Source organism: Triticum dicoccoides, chromosome 1B (assembly GCF_002162155.2).
Source record: "Triticum dicoccoides isolate Atlit2015 ecotype Zavitan chromosome 1B, WEW_v2.0, whole genome shotgun sequence".
NCBI classification, from domain to species: domain Eukaryota; kingdom Viridiplantae; phylum Streptophyta; class Magnoliopsida; order Poales; family Poaceae; genus Triticum; species Triticum dicoccoides.
This window is the reverse complement of record NC_041381.1, coordinates 154,282,457-154,300,739: the sequence shown is the minus strand read 5'-3', so window position 1 is coordinate 154,300,739 and position 18,283 is coordinate 154,282,457. Positions and strand designations below refer to the sequence as shown.

The window sequence follows — 18,283 nt, the reverse complement described above, 5'->3', positions numbered from 1 at the left end:
GGGCCGCTCTCCGCGACCCCAACTGGTTTGCTGCCATGCAGGACGAGTTCGATGCGTTGCAACACAATCGCACCTGGCAGCTCGTCCCACCTCCCTGCCACGCCAACATCATTAGCGGGAAGTGGGTCTTCCGGCACAATACGCGTCCCGACGGCACCCTTGAGCGTTACAAAGCTCGTTGGGTGGTTCGCGGTTTCCTGCAGCGCGCCGGCGTTGACTTCACCGACACCTTCGCTTCGGTCGTCAAGCCCGGCACGATCCGCACCGTACTTCAGCTTGCGGTGTCATGTGCCTAGCCGGTTCATCAGCTGGACGTCTCCAACACATTCCTTCACGGCCATCTTGCCGAACAGGTGTATTGCCAGCAACCCACCGGTTTCGTCGACGCCGATCATCCTGATCACGTGTGCCTGCTCTCTCGGTCCCTCTATGGACTAAAGCAGGCGCCGAGAGCTTGGTACCAGTGCATCGCTACCTTCCTTCAGCAGCTAGGCTTTCGAGCTACTCGCTCCGACGCCTCTCTGTTCGTGTACCATCATGGACCGGCGATCGCCTATCTCCTGCTCTACGTCGATGACATCATCTTCACGGCTTCTTCGGTACAGCTCCTCGACCAGCTCACCGCTCGTCTACGCACCGAATTTGCCTTGAAGGATATGGGGCCGCTCCATTACTTTCTCGGCATTGAGGTCACTCGGCGCTCCGACGGATTTTTCCTTCATCAACAGAAGTATGCCCATGAGCTTCTTGAGCGCGCCGACATGCTTAACTGCAAGCCCGCTGCTACTCCTGTCGACACGAAGGCCAAGCTCTCCGCACTTGATGGCTCTCCAGCACCAGATGGCCCGTTTTACCGGTCTATTGTCGGGGCCCTTCAGTACTTAACCCTCACACGACTAGATTTGCAGTACGCCGTTCAGCAGGTGTGTCTACACATGCATGCTCCTCGCTCCTCGTGACAGCCATTGGAACTTGGTGAAGCGGATTCTCCGTTATATCCGCGGCACTATGTCCCTCGGGCTCACCTTGACAGCATCCTCATCCACCGACATGGTTGCTTACTCAGATGCTGACTGGGCCGGCTGTCCGGACACTCGACGTTCCACCTCCGGCTACTGCATTTACTTGGGGCCGTCCCTCATCTCCTGGTCGTCGAAACGACAGCCCACGGTCTCCCGTTCCAGTGCTGAGGCAGAGTACAGGGCTGTTGCCAACGCCGTTGCCGAGTGTTCCTGGTTGCGGCAACTTCTTCAGGAGTTTCATCACGTCGTTTCACGTGCCACTCTTGTGTACTGTGACAACGTCTCGGCTGTTTACCTCTCCGCCAACCCCGTTCATCATCGGCGCACGAAGCACATCGAGCTGGACATCCAGTTTGTGCGTGAGCAGGTGGCTCTCGGCCGCATCCGTGTGCTGCATGTTCCCACCACTCAGCAGTTTGCCGATGTCATGACCAAGGGGTTACCGACGTTTACCTTCGAGGAGTTCCGGTCCAGTCTCTGCGTCACTAACGACGTATCGACTGCGGGGGGTGTTGAGATACTCATGATCGCATGTACTTAGGCAGCTAGGATTCTCTTTTATTGTTTTCCTAGTCTACGGATATCTCCTGATCCTTTCCTTGTATAGTGGATACGGTTGAGATATCCTTGCCCTTTGTACCCTATATATGCTACGGCATACGATCAATGACATATCGTACAATCTACAGTGTCAAACATATTGCATTTCAGAACCATCTCAGCTCAATTTTACTATAATTTTAGAAGGCTACACATATAACCATTTTAGAATGCATTTGAGGTATTTTAGTTTTATAATACGATATATTAGTGAAGTTTCACATATACCTTACATGTATTTCAATTTGTGAAATTTTGCAACATGAGTACACATTCATTTCATAAATGTGATTCCATAAATGTGTTCAAAGTAGACACTGGATTCAAAATAGAAAGCAAAATGGAGGGTGAGCTATGCCACCGGACGATGGGGCGATGTCATGGGGATTGTGGATCCATCGATTGCACATTACCATGCCCGGTAAAAAACTGTCTCTAGTCTTTCTCGCTCAAACTATGAACGGTTTAAAATCATCTCTCTAGTCACTCTCACTTAGTCTTACATGCTCAGCCTGTCATCCATCCACCACCACGTGTACGCACTGGCAATTTGCTTGGACTTTCGTTGACTAACTAGCTTCTCCTTTGAATTGTTGACCATGGCAATTTGCCTGGACCGAGTTGGACTTTTGTTGACCATCTTAGACCTCGTTTACTAACTTGAACAGTAAAATTCCACATTTGGAAACTTCTTTTGAATGTGAAATCAATTATATGTTTTGTGGCATATAACTAATTACTCCCTCCGTCCCATAATGTAAAATGTTTTTTGACACTACATTAGAGTAGAAAAACTTCTTACATTATGAGACGGAGGGAGCAATATTTTGTCAAAGTAATGGTGAAAAAATTCTTAAAATATGTTTGTGCCTTATAAATGCGAACAAAAGAAGTATGATTTACGTGGGGGTCTCCACGAATGATCCATAGTTTTAGTACCGTGAATTGTTTCTATTGCATGGAATGAATTTTCTACTCATTTTTCTTGGACTAAACATGCATGGAGTTAAAAATATTTGGGGCCTTATAACTCTAGACCGCATGGGGAAGGGTGGGGGCATTTCATTTTCAATGAATATTCTAATGGGAATGAAATTTCATAATACTGAAAGAGAAGAGCTAGCAATTAGGAACCCAAATTGCGTTTTAATATGTCTCAATATTCTATTTTCTTTTTTGAAGAAATGATCTTTATTATTATTACTATTTTATCAGTTAATAAATACAAAATTAGGGGGTATAAGATACTTGGCGATCTCCGCGTGGCGCATGCTTTTAGTAATTGTGTCTTGATTCCATGGAGTGACTTTTCTCTACAAGCATGCATGCATACCAATGATGCCATGCCATCGACCTAGTCAGACCACACTTAACTAATTTTGTTAGTTACCACTTCTTGCAGTGGTCTATCTTGTCCTGGATTACGACTTTATATGAGTGGGTTGTTACCATAAACACTAGCTTGACAACCAGGTTAATTACTGGTGGTAATTAAGTGGGAGATATTACTGCCACTAGCTAGTGACCAGCCAGTGCCCAAACGTTAATCTTTGCCGCACGGGCTTTGCCCGGCGGTGACGCCCGACGGCGGCGAGGGGGGCGGGGGCTAAGTGGAGGGGGGCGGCTGCGCGCAAGGTTTCGTCCGAGTCGCTCCCTCCTAGAGAGCGACGCGAGCGGATCTGCAATCCCAGCTGTTCACCTTTCAAACGTTAATCTTTGTCGAAAAGCTATTTTCCACCTTCCAAGCATAAAGTTATTTTCTATACGTACCCGCTTTTGGCTTCACAAGTCTAGTCGCTCTCGCTTAGTCGTACGCGTCGTGCCAATCCGAATCCATCCACCAACACGGATACGTCCTACCTCGTCCATGGCTGCTCGTTGGTCGTGGTCATGCAAGTCGCGGGGTAGATTGATAGATGCATGCAACGCATCGGCTCATCGCGGGATGTGGATTTTGTCTAACGCATTGCGCGCACAGTGCATATCCTGTCCACCCATCTACAGCATGCATGTCATGTCAACAGACCTCCTGGGCCTACAAAGATGCCCCACGGTCTGGAGCATGGAATCTTTGGGTCTAGTCTATACGAGTTCAATATGGAATACAAATTTCAAAGTACATCTGACACAACATTAATTAGATGGTTAATTAATTATTTTAATCACATTTAACTAACTGAGATTAGTTATTTGCTAGAAAATTAATGAAATTGTTCTAAAAAACAAATGAAATCAACTATAGGTGGAAACTCAAGAGAAATTATGAGCCATTACAAAATCTCTTAAAAAGTTCTTCTGATTCTATAGCAAAGTTCTTCACAGGATATACATGATACGAAAATCCCACTAGGAAGGACTTTATGATTACCATCCGAGGACTTCTTTGAGACAACTGAAGAACTTTATAATTTTATTGGGGGCTGTAAAAAGTTCTTTGTTTCCTGTAAGGAAGTGCGGACAGTGTATCCAGAGAGTTCTCTGTCATGCCCATGGATTCCCAAACAGTACAAAACTGAGGCAATAATAATTGTACAACAACTAAGATCCTCATTTCTTCCATCAAAGTTCAGCTAAGGATTACAAATAATTACACACTAAGATCAATTCAATTTCCTGAATCTAGAGAGGGAACAAAAAAAGACCAGTCAATTGCCAATAGCAGCAGGGATTGACAAAAAAACAGGGAGGGGAATCGCTGCTACTACTCTTTGAAACTTGATGGCGATGCCCAGCATCATATATCTCACCAAAGCTTGATCGCGATTAAGCAACCTGGCCCGCTCCATCTTACCTCCATGGCAACGGATCTGGCGACAGAGGGAGCAACGCGAGGACGGAGAGCAGTCACCCGGATCTGGTGGGTAACCGGTGGAGAAGCACTGCTCTGGGAGGGAGGGGGATGGGAGGGCTCGCGACCATGGGAGGAGGAGTAACCCGGCGGTGTGTGGCCGTGGTGGGTAGCCGGCGGTGAGCACGAGATGGGAGGGGAACGAGAGAGAGAGAGGGGGGATAGGTACGGGTGGGCACGGGTAGGATAATGACGGGGAGAGGGATAGGTAGGGGTGACTGTATTTCAGAGGGATGGGCAAGGGACAGGTGGGCCAGGGGGCGCGCATCCTCACGAAGCAGCGACGGCGACTATTCACGTTGCGCGCACAACGGGTTAGGATTCGCCATATTCGCTCATCGCGTCGCGCGTTTGGTTTTTGCGAGTTTTGGCAAGAAATAAAATCCTTTAACAGTCGCGCAATGTGCGCCCTCTCGCGATAGCCACGTACGCAGTTTTTACTGTCGCTGTGTTTTACTGTGCCGAAGGAGGAAAGAAACAAAAGGTGCGCGACTCTCGCACATAGCGTCCATTATTTGTTCTCTCCTCCCCAGCTAGGGTTCACGCCGCCGCCGCCGCTGCCCGCGCTCGTGCTCTCTCTCTTCATCTCCCATCCCGAGCTGGACCTCCTCCAACCCATCTCACCTGATCTTCTCGATCGATTTGGATCTCGGGAGCGAACCGGAGGGAGGCCAGGTTCCCGTTGCCGAGACAGGGGCGATGAGAAGTGGGTCGCCGCCGCCGCCGCCATCACGGCTCAAAGGTCAGTAGCACCGCCATCATCCTCCCTTCGACTCAGACGCCGCTTCCTCTTCTCCCCTTAGTCACAGGCTAGTTTTCCCTCTGCCTCCATCCCCACACTTGCAGCGGCGACCCAAGGAGGAGCTCCGGACTCGGCAGGAGGAGCTCGAGCAGCGGCGGTGGTCCACAACGCCATCATGGTCTTCCTCTGCAGGAGCAGCGCTGGCCATAGAGACGTCCTGCCCCAGCGTCGCCGCCCGTCCACCCGACGAACGAGAGAGGCATCAAGGGGGAGATGCACGGCAGAGATGCATACGCTCTTCCCTGTGGGATGACGGTGGTGTTCCTTCCTCCAACAAAATTCCAGCCCCTTGATACAGTCAGATTCAGGTTCGCTCTTCATCAATTTGACGGCAAATATTCTTGTTTGGTTGAGGTGGTGATCAAGGGGTGGAATTAGTTGACGCGTACAATTTATTGGCACAGCCCCACACCAGCGAGTGCTTATGGCGACGACGATGACAAAGCAAGCTGACTGCTACTTCCGGAGTATTACTGGATGATGCTTTGTACAGCAGCAACACACACGTACACAACAGCCTCTGCTGATCGATTCTGTGGCCGGCCAAAAAACGCTGTGCACGCCAACAAAATCAATTGGACTGCCACAGGTGCCTGCTGTTTGCTTTATTACTAAATTCATGGTATGAAGAGTACATGCATGTATGGATCAATACTTGGATAGTTGGACTGCTGACTGAATAGGTTCATATGTGAAAACAGCATTTTTTAAGCATAAGAGCATTATACTTATTCAGATTTGGTTGGAACATACATACACCAGCTAGGCCAATTGCTTTTTTCATGCAACTGTTATCATGCATTGATGTAGCAATATTTTAAGGAATGTTAGAAGTGTCTTTGCTTAGCATTTTCTTTTTGTTTCAAAGAAAAGTGGTTATTGATGTAAACTTGGCATCAAGACAATTTAAGTATATTCAATAATGCAGGGGATGTTAAATCTACTGTTATTTGTGAATAGTACTCTCTTTTTTGCTATGGTTCCATTTGTGGTTTCTCATGTAGCAATGTCATGGTTCGTTAAATCTTTCACACACAATGAAATGTTTAGGAAACTCGATCCAGTAAAGTGGAGTGTTAATTTATCTAAATACGTTTAGTAAGTTCATCATGTAGCAAAACTTACATGCTAATGTCCTATCTTTTGCATTGCATATGTTAGATAAGGAGACTCATGTAATATAAAGGAAATTTTGCCATAAAATTTGTCATGAAAGTATACTTTATCGGCACTATTTTCATATATATATTATTTCTGTGCTAGACATTTTTCAGCTAACTAGAAAAAAAATACATCACCTGAAAGGACTACGTAACTCAATAGTTAATCGAGTGCCACATGTAGAAGTAGACTGGTTACAGAATCTTTCCAACAATCTGGCAAGTACTGCATGTATCTAACTTGTTACAGAATGCAAATGACGGAAGAACTCTGACAAGTGCACCTTGATCCTTACTGAAGGAGATTCAACAAAGGCTTTGGCTGTGAGTAATACGAACCTATTAAAAAAACATAGTCTGCGATTTCACTGTCATACTGAAGAGTTTAGCCTGATTTCATTGCAGTTGGAGGATGGGATCACTATGGTCTGTTTCCTCTCAGGGGTAAATTTAAATGTGAGAGAAGCAAGCCATAAGCAGTTAATGGAGAATGCAGAGATCCAAAATATAAAGAAAATATTAGGTCTGCAACATGAAAAGAAGTATGATAGCACGAAAGGCTTGAGATATGACCACCTTATGATAATGACAGATTAGGTTTGCCCGACAACTTTTTTAGGTAATGTCTTCCGACACAACAGAGTCTTGCAAAGTTAACACTAAATTTGTTTACGTTAAGACATGCTTTTTCTCTACAAATTCAGTTTCTTAACATGGTTGTCTCATGTCTCTGTCCATGGTTACTGAGGCAAGTAGTATGCTGGTGTGATGATATGCTTGCTTTTTACAATGTTGCAATTCAATTTAAAGAGTTTAGCCTTAATAATATTGCTGCAAGTTTTTATTTGGCACATCATTAGAAGTAGTATTTAGTGTTGCAAATCTGCTCCTAAAAACATTTTAGATATTTGTTTTAGACATAATTAGCTCCATACTTTCTTAGAATGATATTGCCAATTTGTTTCAAGGGATAAAATCGTGACGTTATATTGTTCTGTGTAGTTGATTAGTTCTCTCTATGTTCTGAACATTGCAGGACAATGCATGAGATAGCATTTGCATCTACTAATAAGCCAAAGCTACTTAGCCAGGTAAACAAACTTACATGACGATGTGAGCCACCGCCGATTCTCCCTGCCTCTAGCCCCCACTCTTCTTATTGCTCTCTCATTTTCTTCCTCTTTGACTGCCCACCTGTCTATGCAAATGACACATGATTTTGGTACAGTTAGTGCAATTTGTTTCATGCTTGTGCATTACTAAACTAGGTTACAGTGAGAACCTAGGAAGAGTGTAGCGTTCCTTTCTGAGCGTTGGATGCATGTTGGTTTCCTTTTTGTCAAGATAGGTCATTGTATATTTTTCCTGATTGTCGAAAATGCCTTCATCTGCAGATTAGTGGTGTGTGGATTAAGATTTCAGCCATGGGTGACTTTTCCTTCATAGCTGGGGCATATGCGACAGGTTCCCTACACATGCTTTCGAAATCTTTGTCCATTGTTGATTTAGCTGTGTAATCCCTTTGCTGGACAGGAAAGCATGATCGCTTGGACATCATAAGCAATTTGTGATGCCGATGATCTTGTAGAGGATTTAGGAAAGTGAATTCCAACATTATTGAAGCAAAATTGGTGAAGTTGAATGAGGATTGGAGATGGCGTGTAACCTACTTACACATAGATGGTATGCTCGTGATCTTGCATGCATTGCGAAAAAGCTCTATGTTGTATGTAGTGGTAGTATGCACGATATACGCTTTATACCATCTTATGAATATAGTATGGTGGCAATAATCTTTAACATGCATGCCAGGATACTCGGGATGGCTGATCTACACAGGCGTGGGCACCATGTTTATTACTCTTTGTTACCCAACATAATTTCCGTTTATAAATTTAGCTAGCGGCCGTGCACATCTTGAGGTGTCCGTCAACTTCAAACACAAGCCCCATTCCCCTGTATGACTAAATTCAGGTATTCGTGAGGTGAATAAGATATATAATGATAAAACCTGTAGTTTTGTTATCAATGGTTTTGCATTGTGTCTTGCTGCAAATGAATTAATTGTTTTTTGCATGTCTAATTTTCATGATGTGTTGAGGCCTTCATAATGTTAATTTTGAATTTAAGAACTATGCTCTTAAGATATGTCCTTTAACCATTTGTTTTCTTCTTTTGCTGATTTCAAGAAATAGCTCCTTTAAATGTTGGAAATGTTCTTGGTACTAAAGACAATGTTGCAGCAAAGAAGTGGGTATCACTTATTGATGACCAGGTGATGAATATATTGGTAGGGATACATGTAATGGACCATATTTTTCACCATTCCCATATGGCTATGGACTTGAACACCTACGGAAGAAGATGTGTAGCCAAATACTTCCAGGTATTATCTGTTGGCATGTTCCATGAAAATTCACATATGCAAATGTTTCTTCTCAGTAGTCCTAGGCGCATGTTTGATCTTTGCTGGTCAACTTTTGTTAATATACAGACTCCGATTGTTCTGTAAAGATATGCCTTCCATACCTCACCTTCACTCTCTTCTAGGAGTATTATATATATCCATGTGATATTCATGTTTGGGAACGTTGCAGAAAATTAAAATTTTTCCTATAGTTTCACCAAGATCCATCTATGAGTTCATCTAAGCAACGAGTCATGGGAGAGAGATTGCATCTACATACCACTTGTAGATCGCGTGCGGAAGCGTTCAAGGGAACGGTGATGATGGAGTCGTACTCGCCGTGATTCAAATCATCGATGACCAACTGTTGAAGTGACAACACCTCCACGTTCAACACACGTATGGTACGGACGACGTCTCCTCCTTCTTGATCCAGCAAGGGGGAAGGAGAGGTTGAGGAAGAAGGCTCCAGCAGCAGCACGACGGCGTGATGATGGTGGAGAGGCAGTACTCCGACAGGGCTTCGTCAAGCGCTCAACGGAGGAGAGGTGTTGGGAAGGGGAGGGGCTGCGCCTTGGATCAGGTGTTCAGCCCTCCCCTCGCCCCTCTATTTATAGGGGAAGGGGGAAGGGGCCGGCCCCCTCTAGATGAGATCTAGAGGAGGTCTAGATGAGATCTAGAGGAGGGGGGGCGGCCAGGGAGGGGGCTTGCCCCCCAAGCAAAGGGGGTGCGCCCCTCTTAGGGTTCCCCCCCAACCCTAGCCGCATGGGCCCAAGGGGGGGGGGCGCCCAGCCCTCCAGCGGCTGGTGCCTTGCCCCACGCGGCCCGTGTGGCCCACCAAGACGGGTGGCCCCTCCCGGTGGACCCCCGGAACCCCTCCGGTGGCCCCAGTATAATACCAATATGCCCCCGAAACTTCACGGTGTCCGCATGACAACTTCTCATATATAAATCTTTACCTCCGGACCCTTCCGGAACTCCTCGTGACGTTCGGGATCTCATCCGGGACTCCGAACAACATTCGGTAATCACATACAAGTCTTCCTAATAACCCTAGCGTCAGCGAACCTTAAGTGTGTAGACCCTACGGGTTCGGGAGACACGCAGACATGACCGAGACGGCTCTCCGGTCAATAACCAACAGCGGGATCTGGATACCCATGTTGGCTCCCACATGCTGCTCGATGATGTCATCGGATGAACCACGATGTCGAGGATTCAAGCAACCCCGTATACTATTCCCTTTGTCAATCGGTACGTTACATGCCCGAGACTCGATCGTCGGTATCCCAATACCTTGTTCAGTCTCGTTATCGGCAAGTCACTTTACTCGTACCGTAATGCATGATCCCGTGACCAAACACTTGGTCACTTTGAGCTCATTATGATGATGCATTACCGAGTGGGCCCAGAGATACCTCTCCGTCATACGGAGTGACAAATCCCAGTCTCGATCCGTGTCAACCCAACAAACACTTTTGGAGATACCTGTAGTGCACCTTTATAGTCACCCAGTTACGTTGTGACGTTTGGTACACCCAAAGCACTCTTACGGTATCCGGGAGTTACACGATCTCATGGTCTAAGGAAGAGATACTTGACATTGAAAAGCTCTAGCAAAACGAACTACACGATCTTGTGCTATGCTTAGGATTGGGTCTTGTCCATCACATCATTCTCCTAATGATGTGATCCCGTTGTCAATGACATCTAATGTCCATAGTCAGGAAACCATGACTATCTGTTGACCAACGAGCTAGTCAACTAGAGGCTCACTAGGGACATGTTATGGTCTATGTATTCACACGTGTATTACGATTTCCGGATAATACAATTATAGCATGAATAAAATACAATTATCATGAACAAGGAAATATAATAATAATGCTTTTATTATTGCCTCTAGGGCATATTTCCAACAGTCTCCCACTTGCACTAGAGTCAATAATCTAGTTACATTGTGATGAATCGAACACCCATAGAGTTCTGGTGTTGATCATGTTTTTTGCTCGCGAGAGAGGTTTAGTCAACGGATCTGCGACATTCAGATCCGTATGTACTTTGCAAATATCTATGTCTCCATCTTGAACATTTTCACGGATGGAGTTGAAACGACGCTTGATGTGCCTGGTCTTCTTGTGAAACCTGGGCTCCTTGGCAAGGGCAATAGCTCCAGTGTTGTCACAGAAGAGCTTGATCGGCCCCGACGCATTGGGTATGACTACTAGGTCGGTGATGAACTCCTTCACCCAAATAGCTTCATGCGCTGCCTCCGAGGCTGCCATGTACTCCGCTTCACATGTAGATCCCGCCATGACGCTCTGCTTGCAGCTGCATCAGCTTACTGCTCCACCATTCAACATATACACGTATCCAGTTTGCGACTTGGAGTCATCCAGATCTGTGTTGAAGCTAGCGTCGACGTAACCCTTTACGGCGAGCTCTTCGTCACCTCCATAAACGAGAAACATGTCCTTTGTCCTTTTCAGGTACTTCAGGATGTTCTTGACCGCTGTCCAGTGTTCCTTGCCGGGATTACTTTGGTACCTTCCTACCAAACTTACGGCAAGGTTTACATCAGGTCTGGTACACAGCATGGCATACATAATAGATCCTATGGCTGAAGCATAGGGGATGACACTCATCTCTTCTTTATCTTTTGCCGTGGTCGGGCATTGAGCCGAGCTCAATCTCACACCTTGCAATACAGGCAAGAACCCCTTCTTGGACTGATTCATTTTGAACTTCTTCAAAATCTTATCAAGGTATGTGCTTTGTGAAAGACCTATGAGGCGTCTTAATCTATCTCTGTAGATCTTGATGCCTAATATATAAGCAGATTCTCCAAGGTCCTTCATTGAAAAACACTTATTCAAGTAAGCCTTAATGCTGTCCAAAAGTTGTATATCATTTCCCATCAAAAGTATGTCATCTACATATAATATGAGAAATGCTACAGAGCTCCCACTCACTTTCTTGTAAACGCAGGCTTCTCCGTAAGTCTGCATAAACCCAAACGCTTTGATCATCTCATCAAAACGAATGTTCCAACTCCGAGATGCTTGCACCAGCCCATAAATGGATCACTCGAGCTTGCATACTTTGTTAGCATTCTTAGGATCGACAAAACCCTCCGGTTGAATCATATACAGTTCTTCCTTAAGATGCCCGTTAAGGAATGCCATTTTGACATCCATCTGCCATATCTCATAATCATAGTATGCGGCAATTGCTAACATGATTCGGACGGACTTAAGCTTCGCTACGGGAGAGAAAGTCTCATCGTAGTCAATCCCTTGAACTTGCCGATAACCCTTAGTGATAAGTCGAGCTTTATAGATGGTGACATTTCCATCCGCGTCCGTCTTCTTCTTAAAGATCCATTTGTTTTCTATCGCTCGCCGATCATCGGGCAAGTCAGTCAAAGTCCATACTTTGTTTTCATACATGGATTCTATCTCGGATTTCATGGCTTCTAGCCATTTGTTGGAATCTGGGCCCGCCATTGCTTCTTCATAGTTCGAAGGTTCACCGTTGTCCAACAACATGATTTCCAGGACAGGGTTGTCGTACCACTCTGGTGCGGAACGTGTCCTTGTGGACCTACGAAGTTCAGTAGCAACTTGATCCGAAGTACCTTGATCATCATCATTATTTTCTTCTTCAGTTGGTGTAGGCATCACATGAACATTTTCCTGAGCTGCACTACTATCCCGTTCAAGAGGTAGTACTTCATCGAGTTCTACTTTCCTCCCACTTACTTCTTTCGAGAGAAACTCCTTTTCCAGAAAGGATCCGTTCTTGGCAACAAAGATCTTGCCCTCGGATCTTAAGTAGAAGGTATACCCAATGGTTTTTTTAGGGTATCCTATGAAGACGCATTTTTCCGACTTGGGTTCGAGCTTTTCAGGTTGAAGTTTCTTGACATAAGCATCGCATCCCCAAACTTCTAGAAACGACAGCTTAGGTTTCTTCCCAAACCATAATTCATACGGTGTCGTCTCAACGGATTTAGACGATGCCCTATTTAAAATGAATGTAGCTGTCTCTAGAGCGTATCCCCAAAATGATAGCGGTAAATCGGTAAGAGACATCATAGATCGCACCATATCCAATAGAGTGCGATTACGACGTTCGGACACACCGTTACGCTGAGGTGTTCCAGGCGGCGTGAGTTGCGAAACGATTCCGCATTTTCTTAAGTGTGTACCAAATTCGTGACTTAAATATTCTCCTCCACGATCCGATCGTAAGAAATTTATCTTTCGGTCACGTTAATTCTCTACTTCATTCTGAAATTCCTTGAACTTTTCAAAGGTCTCAGACTTGTGTTTCATCAAGTAGACATACCCATATCTACTCAAGTCATCAGTGAGAGTGAGAACATAACGATATCCTCCGCGAGCCTTAACGCTCATTGGACCGCACACATCGGTATGTATGATTTCCAACAAGTTGGTTGCTCGCTCCATTGTTTCGGAGAACGGAGTCTTGGTCATTTTACCCACGAGGCATGGTTCGCATGTGTCAAATGATTCATAATCGAGAGACTCTAAAAGTCCATCACCATGGAGCTTCTTCATGCGCTTGACACCAATGTGACCAAGGCGGCAGTGCCACAAGTATGTGGGACTATCGTTATCAACTTTACATCTTTTGGTATTCACACTATGAATATGTGTAACATTACGTTCGAGATTCATTAAGAAAAAACCATTGACCATCGGGGCATGACCATAAAACATATCTCTCATATAAATAGAACAACCATTATTCTCGGATTTAAATGAGTAGCCATCTCGTATCAAACGAGATCCAGATACAATGTTCATGCTCAAACTTGAACCTAAATAACAATTATTGAGGTTTAAAACTAATCCCGTAGGTAAATGTAGAGGTAGCGTGCCGACAGCAATCACATCGACCTTGAAACCATTCCCGACACGCATCGTCACCTCGTCCTTTGCCAGTATCCGCTTATTCTGCAACTCCTGCTGTGAGTTACAAATGTGAGCAACGGCACCGGTATCAAATACCCTGGAGTTACTACGAGTACTGGTAAGGTACACATCAATTACATGTATATTAAATATACCTTTAGTGTTGCCGGCCTTCTTATCCGCTAAGTATTTGGGGCAGTTTTGCTTCTAGTGACCCTTCCCCTTGCAATAAAAGCACTCAGTCTCAGGCTTGGGTCCATTCTTTGACTTCTTCCCGGTAACTGGCTTACCGGGCGCGGCAACATCCTTGCCGTCCTTCTTGAAGTTCTTCTTGCCCTTGCCCTTCTTGAACTTAGTGGTCTTATTGACCATCAACACTTGATGTTCTTTCTTGATTTCAACCTCTGTTGACTTCAGCATTGAAAAATACTTCAGGAATGGTCTTCACCATCCCCTGCATATTATAGTTCATCACAAAGCTCTTGTAGCTTGGTGGGAGCGACTGAAGGATTCTGTCAATGACCGCCTCATCCGGGAGGTTAATGTCCAGCTAGGACAGGCGGTTGTGCAACCCAGACATTTTGAGTATATGCTCACTGACAGAACTATTTTCCTCCATCTTACAACTATAGAACTTGTCGGAGACTTCATATCTCTCGACCCGGGCATGAGCTTGGAAAACTAGTTTCAGCTCCTCGAACATCTCATATGCTCCGTGTTGCTCAAAATGCTTTTGGAGCCCCGGTTCTAAGCTGTAAAGCATGCCGCACTGAACGAGGGAGTAATCATCAGCACGAGACTGCCAAGCGTTCATAACGTCTTGGTTCTCTGGGACGGGAGCGTCACCTAGCGGTCCTTCTAGGACATATTGTTTCCTGGCAGCTATGAGGATGATCCTCAGGTTCCGGACCCAGTCCGTATAGTTGCTGCCATCATCTTTCAGCTTGGTTTTCTCTAGGAACGCGTTGAAGTTCATGTTGACATGAGCGGCGGCCATTTGATCTACAAGACATATTTGCAAAGGTTTTAGACTAAGTTCATGATAATTAAGTTCATCTAATCAAATTATTATAATGAACTCTCACTCAGATTAGACATCCCTCTAGTCATCTAAGTGTTACACGATTCGAGTCGACTAGGCCGTGTCCGATCATCACGTGAGACGGACTAGTCATCATCGGTGAACATCTCCATGTTGATCGTATCTTCTATATGACTCATGTTCGACCTTTCGGTCTCTGTGTTCCGAGGCCATGTCTGTACATGCTAGGCTCGTCAAGTTAACCCTAAGTGTTTTGCATGTGTAAATCTGTCTTACACCCATTGTATGTGAACGTAAGGATCTATCACACCCGATCATCACGTGGTGCTTCGAATCGACGAACTTTAGCAACGGTGCACAGTTAGGGGGAACACTTTCTTGAAATTATTATAAGGGATCATCTTATTTACTACCGCCGTTCTAAGTAAACAAGATGCATACAACATAATAAACATCACATGCAATTATATAGTAGTGACATGATATGGCCAATATCATATAGCTCCTTCGATCTCCATCTTCGGGGCTCCATGAACATCTTTGTCACCGGCATGACACCATGATCTCCATCATCATGATCTCCATCATTGTGTCTTCATGAAGTTGTCATGCCAACGACTACTTCTACTTCTATGGCTAACGCGTTTAGCAATAAAGTAAAGTAATTTACATGGCGTTCTTCAATGACACGCAGGTCATACAAAAAATAAAGACAACTCCTATGGCTCCTGCCGGTTGTCATACTCATCGACATGCAAGTCGTGATTCCTATTACAAGAACATGATCTCATACATCATAATATATCATTCATCATTCATCACAACTTCTGGCCATATCACATCACATGATAATTGCTGCAAAAACAAGTTAGACGTCCTCTAATTGTTGTTGCATCTTTTACGTGGCTGCAATTGGGTTCTAGCAAGAACGTTTTCTTACCTACGAATAACCACAACATGATTTTGTCAACTTCTATTTACCCTTCATAAGGACCCTTTTCATCTAATCTGCTCCAACTAAAGTAGGAGAGATAGACACCCGCTAGCCACCTTATGCAACTAGTGCATGTTAGTCGGTGGAACCTGTCTCACGTAAGCGTATGTGTAAGGTCGGTCCGGGCCGCTTCATCTCACAATACCGCTGAAGCAAGAAAAGACTAGTAGCGGCAAGCAAGTTGACAAGATCTACGCCCACAACAAAATTGTGTTCTACTCGTGCAATAGAGAACTACGCATAGACCTAGCTCATGATGCCACTGTTGGGGAACGTTGCAGAAAATTAAAATTTTTCCTACGGTTTCACTAAGATCCATCTATGAGTTCATCTAAGCAACGAGTCATGGGAGAGAGATTGCATCTACATACCACTTGTAGATCGCGTGCGGAAGCGTTCAAGGGAACGGTGATGATGGAGTCGTACTCACCGTGATTCAAATCACCGATGACCAAGTGCTGAACGGACAGCACCTCCGCGTTCAACACACGTACAGTACGGACGACGTCTCCTCCTTCTTGATCCAGCAAGGGAGAAGGAGAGGTTGAGGAAGAAGGCTCCAGCAGCAGCACGACGGCGTGATGATGGTGGAGAGGCAGTACTCCGACAGGGCTTCGCCAAGCGCTCAACGGAGGAGGAGAGGTGTTGGGGAGGGGAGGGGCTGCGCCTTGGATCAGGTGTTCAGCCCTCCCCTCGCCCCTCTATTTATAGGGGAAGGGGAAAGGGGGCCGGCCCCCTCTAGATGAGATCTAGAGGGGGGGGGGGGCGGCCAGGGAGGGGGCTTACCCCCCAAGCAAAGGGGGTGCGCCCCCCTTAGGGTTCCCCCCCCAACCCTAGCCGCATGGGCCTAAGGGTGGGGGCGCCCAGCCCTCCAGGGGCTGGTGCCCTGCCCCACACGGCCCATGTGGCCCACCAAGAGGGGTGGCCCCTCCCGGTGGACCCCCGGAACCCCTCCGGTGGCTCCGGTACAATACCGATATGCCCCCGAAACTTTCCGGTGTCCGCATGACAACTTCCCATATATAAATCTTTACCTCCGGACCCTTCCGGAACTCCGCGTGACGTCCGGGATCTCATCCGGGACTCCGAACAACATTCGGTAATCACATACAAGTCTTCCTAATAACCCTAGCGTCACCGAACCTTAAGTGTGTAGACCCTACGGGTTCGGGAGACACGCAGACATGACCGAGACGGCTCTCCGGTCAATAACCAACAGCGGGATCTGGATACCCATGTTGGCTGCCACATGCTCCTCGATGATGTCATCGGATGAACCACGATGTCGAGGATTCAAGCAACCCCGTATACTATTCCCTTTGTCAATCGGTACGTTACATGCCCGAGACTCGATCGTCGGTATCCCAATACCTCGTTCAGTCTCGTTACCGGCAAGTCACTTTACTCGTACCGTAATGCATGATCCCGTGACCAAATACTTGGTCACTTTGAGCTCATTATGATGATGCATTATCGAGTGGGCCCAAAAATACCTCTCCGTCATACGGAGTGATAAATCCCAGTCTTGATCCGTGTCAACCCAACAAACACTTTCGGAGATACCTGTAGTGCACCTTTATAGTCACCCAGTTACGTTGTGACGTTTGGTACACCCAAAGCACTCTTACGGTATCTGGGAGTTACACGATCTCATGGTCTAAGGAAGAGATACTTAACATTGAAAAGCTTTAGTAAAATGAACTACACGATCTTGTGCTATGCTTAGGATTGGGTCTTGTCCATCACATCATTCTCCTAATGATGTGATCCCGTTGTCAATGACATCTAATGTCCATAGTCAGGAAACCATGACTATCTGTTGACCAACGAGCTAGTCAACTAGAGGCTCACTAGGGACATGTTATGGTCTATGTATTCACACGTGTATTACGATTTCCGGATAATACAATTATAGCATGAATAAAAGACAATTATCATGAACAAGGAAATATAATAATAATGCTTTTATTATTGCCTCTAGGGCATATTTCCAACAATTCACTATACCTTTTCTCATTGCCCATTACTTCACGTGCAATATAACATGTAAGTCATCTATCTACTGATTCTGTTATATAAAGCTTTCCTTCTTGCTCTACTTATTATAGTATGTACTTCCTGTCATGATTGCAGTATGTAGCAGCCAAGGTGATACTGAGGAACTTCTTAGTTCATACCGATTACATGAGTATAGAGGACAAGTTTGTTAAATGTTCATGTTTTGTTATTGCCAGTGACTTGATATGCATGTGTTCTGATGATCCAACAAACACTTCCTCTTTTGGTGATCACCCACCTTTTGGAGCATGCTGAACTTTGATTTCAATCCATGTCCGTGTCTTTATGATCAGTCATTGACATTGTGAGACTGTCACCTCTGTGTTAATATAGAGCTATTATTAGCTTACTCTGCTTTATGACTGAAGACTCTGCTGCTACTATTCTATTCCGTGTATTCATTTTATTTA

At 45.5% G+C, this 18,283-nt stretch overlaps 1 long non-coding RNA gene across 5 annotated transcripts; it reads left to right on the top strand.

The window, feature by feature from the left end:
* The first annotated feature begins 4,982 nt into the window (after nt 1-4,982).
* On the top strand, nt 4,983-18,222 carry LOC119324730. 5 transcript variants are annotated; one of them, XR_005157132.1, is made up of 11 exons: nt 4,983-5,212; nt 5,317-5,580; nt 5,677-5,861; nt 6,683-6,756; nt 6,838-7,051; nt 7,469-7,523; nt 7,827-7,896; nt 7,966-8,115; nt 8,245-8,818; nt 17,797-17,861; nt 17,949-18,222. It is a non-coding gene; the product is annotated as an uncharacterized LOC119324730 (long non-coding RNA). The 5 variants fall into 5 exon arrangements; XR_005157137.1 differs by having other exon boundaries at nt 7,827-8,115; nt 8,245-8,406; nt 8,727-8,818; XR_005157131.1 differs by having other exon boundaries at nt 7,827-8,115; nt 8,245-8,406; nt 8,622-8,818.
* Nucleotides 18,223-18,283: the final 61 nt, after the last annotated feature.